The sequence below is a fragment of the Miscanthus floridulus genome, chromosome 4 (assembly GCF_019320115.1).
Source record: "Miscanthus floridulus cultivar M001 chromosome 4, ASM1932011v1, whole genome shotgun sequence".
Lineage (NCBI taxonomy): Eukaryota > Viridiplantae > Streptophyta > Magnoliopsida > Poales > Poaceae > Miscanthus > Miscanthus floridulus.
In genome coordinates, this window is record NC_089583.1 from 97,985,977 (window position 1) to 97,989,572 (window position 3,596).

Genomic DNA, 3,596 nt, shown 5'->3' on the forward strand with positions numbered 1-3,596 from the left:
GATGGGTGTGTGTCATCTCAGTCTCAGACCAAGGCTTCCAGCTCCACACGGTCCAATGTGTCTCCAGAGAAACACATTGGAGTTTGTTTATCCTCGTGCTTAGTTGATTAAACAACCATCTCAAAACAAAGTTGATTAAACAGCATGCAGCAGGTAGTTTGCGGCAATAATATATGATTAGTTCTAGATCAACCGGCCGGTAATCTAGCCAGCCAGCCACATGGTGTTCTTATATACAGGGTATGTATCCGCTCTAGCTATATGATCGATCGGTAGGCGGTTGTTGCACATCTAGCGCATAATGAACCGAATTATTTGGACATGCATGATTGTCACAGTGGATGATTGTAACAAAGGTTAGTTACACCAGGTGCAAAAGACAGACAGGCCACAAGTTGCACGAGCCAGTGTCTGCTATATCCACGGTGTCCACGCGGACTCTGTCACTCGCACTGCAGCCAGCACGTGTTAGTTCACGATGCCCCGGTCTTCTCACCAAAAGCACCATGTATGGAGAAACAAAGCCGAGATGTTAAATAGGAGTACGTACGTGACATATAAAAGGGCAGCAAACCACATGGACATTTCAGGAACCTAGCTCTTGACTGCTTGATCGATCCATCTCTCTTCTCGCATCATCCATCGCTTCCTCTTGCAACAATCCGATCCATGGCTGCCCATCTGCGATCCATCAGCTTGCCCGCAAGGCCGCACTCCCTGGTCCTCAAAGCCGAGCAGGAGCTGCAGCGCCTCAGATCATGCATTTCGGTGTCGCCGCCGCCACCAGCGCACGCCCTGCGCGCTCTGCTCCAGGACCTCAGCGACCTGCACGACTACGTCGAGGAGGTCGTCCGCCTGCCCAGCAACTGGGACGCGCTCCGCCTGACCCGGCACCGCCGGCTGGTGGAGGGCGAACTGGAAGCGTCGGTGACGCTGCTGGACCTGTGCGGCGCGGCGCGGGACGGCCTCGCCGACGCCAAGGAGCAGGTCCGGACCTGCGCTCGCTTCTCCGCAGACACCGCGCGGCGAACAGCCATGGAGCACCACGCCGAGGCGGTGACGCCACTGCTGTCAGTGTCAGCGCCAGGGCGGCGGAGGCGTGTGCCGGGCCGCCGAAGAAGGTCGCCAGGGCGATCAGGCGGGAGTCCGGCAGGCGTGCTGGTGGTGCGGCCCTCGTTACCAGGGACGATCTCTCTTGCGGCAGCGCGCCGCCGAGGCCGCTGGCGATGCTGGCGGAGGCCAGGGAACTCACCGTCTGCGTCCTGCAGTCGTCCATGGAGGCTCTGCTGCGGCAGGTCGTCGTCAGGCCGCCGAGCGCCGGCAAGTGGTCGCTCGTCTCGAGAATCTTGGCGCACAACAGGAGCAGGTCGTTTGGATCCGGGGAAGCTCGGGAAGGCGCTGCTCATCCGGGGAACGCCGATGAATTGATGTTGGGCTCTTTCGGCGCCATCAAGGACGGTACAGGCGGCAATGAGCCGTTGACTGCTCGGAGCCATTTGCAGTCGCTGGAGGGCTGCATCGAAGGCCTTGAGGACGGATTAGAGCGCCTGTTTAGGAACCTTATCAGAAGCAGAGTTTGCCTCCTGAACTGTGTTAGTTTGTGATGCCGTGTTTATTTCAGGAGGAGTATTTTGACAAAGTGTCTGATGATGATTAGCGTCCATCTTTTTAAGGATTGCTTTATCACTAGTGTTTTGTTCCTCCGATCCTCAGACGCGTGATAAACAACCTATTGCCAAATTGATCAAAGTTTTAGCAGACAGCTTATGCTCTGCAGGAACTGTGACACGCCAAACACTCCTAAACACATGGTGTCGGTGCAGAAAGTGACCAACAAATAAATATTTATAGTTTTGCCGTACGTTGTGATCAGAGGTGGCATAGCACTCAATGACACAGTGTTTATACTGGTTCAGGCAATGTGCCCTACGTCCAGTTTGAGTTGGTCGGTGACTTTATTTCTGAGTCCAGGTGCTCGAAGTTTACAGTGGGGTTAGTTACAAACGAGAAGGAGAAAGATAGTATGTACGAGAGGTTCGGTCGGACTCCGGTCGAAAAGCCGAGAGCGACAGGAGCTCCGCTATGAACTAAGTGTTCAAGCGTGTGCTTAAGGTTCGAACCTGACGGTTCTGTGTTCGTGAATTAGTGAACTTGATCGATCTGATGAATATGGAATCATTTGAATGTTGGGAGAGAGCGCACCCCCTTTTATAGATGAAGGGGGTGGCCTTACAAGTGAGAGGGAGAGAGTATGTATGCTTCTAAGCCTTGTTGCCCACACCATTAGGTACGGGATGATGGTAGGCGCCCACAACACTGTTGGATGTCGGATGCACGTGGGAGGTTCCGTCGTTTCGTTCGAGTATGGTAGATGTCGATACCTGCTGTACTGTTGGTGCCCAAAGGCATGTAAGGAGTTTTACCATGTTCGCTCGGTACGGTAAAAGTCGACGCCCAAACACTATCGATGCCCAGAGGCATGTGGGGGCCTTACCGTATGGGAAGTTAATGGACGCCCACAATACTGTAGAGAAAAATATTAGGCGCCTATAATACTGTTTGTGTCAGAGGAGGTTGCAGAATACTATTTCTAGTAGGTGTACAGGGTACGGTCCTCTAGTATCGTGGTTTGACTTGTGCAGCCTTGCCTTGCTTTCTTCGTTCGTTCGTGGTCCCTTCCGAGCAGGCGTCCTCGGTCGGTTGGTCCCAGTCAGCTCTGGTTGCGCCGGTCGGAGAAGAGCAGTGAGTAGGGATTTTTGCGTACCCTGGTCGGAGACATGGAGTCAGGAGTCGAAAGTAGTGCTTTGGCCAGGCCTTCCGATCGGAGAGGACCGTTCCGGAGGACGGGCTGGAGATCGAAGTGAGTGCTCCTGGTCGGACAGGTGGGACTAGAGTCGAAAAACGGGCGCCGCTCCTTCTCGGCCTGGCCTTTCGGTCGGTGATTGGATCGCCCTTCTGGCCTGTTGTTCTGATACTTGGGTCGGTCCATGAGTTGCGCGTTGTCTGCTTGGACCGAGCCTTTGTTGGAAAGCCAGTCCGCCAGGGACCCCAGGTTTATGAACCCGATAGAAGCCCCTGAGCCCCCGGACGATTCGGGTAGAATCGTCTAGGGGTTTTTTTGTGTTGTTTTGTCAGCGGGGGAGGTTTTTTGTTTTGTCAGCGGGTGCGCGCGAGTGCACCCGCGGGTGTAGCCCTCGAGCCCCCAGGCGATTCGGGCAGAATCATCTGGGGGTGTTTGGTAGTGGGAGTGTGTGCGTGCTTTTTAGTCGAGATGGAGTTGTTAACCAAGGCGTCGTTGCGCAGCCGAGGCGGTTAGTTTTTAGGGATCGGGTGAGATGGAGCTCGCGGATCCTAGCGTCGATGCGCGCCGTTGGATCGGACGAGGCAGTTAGTTTTTTGGGATCAGGTGAGATGGAGCTCGTGGGTCCTGGCGTCGGTGCGAGCTATGGGATAGGGTGAGTCGGAGTTGTGGATCCTAGCCTCGGTGCAGCCTGTGCAGCCGAGGTAGTTAGTTAGTTTAGGGATCGGGCGAGCCAGAGCTCGTGGATCCTGATGGGGCGAGTTCGGGGTCGCAGACCCAGGCGTTTGGTGTGCAG

At 55.0% G+C, this 3,596-nt stretch overlaps 1 pseudogene; it reads left to right on the top strand.

Annotated features, from left to right (window-relative positions):
• Window positions 1-669: 669 nt before the first annotated feature.
• LOC136548883 (uncharacterized) lies at window positions 670-1,604 on the top strand (annotated as a pseudogene).
• The last annotated feature ends 1,992 nt before the right edge of the window (window positions 1,605-3,596 follow it).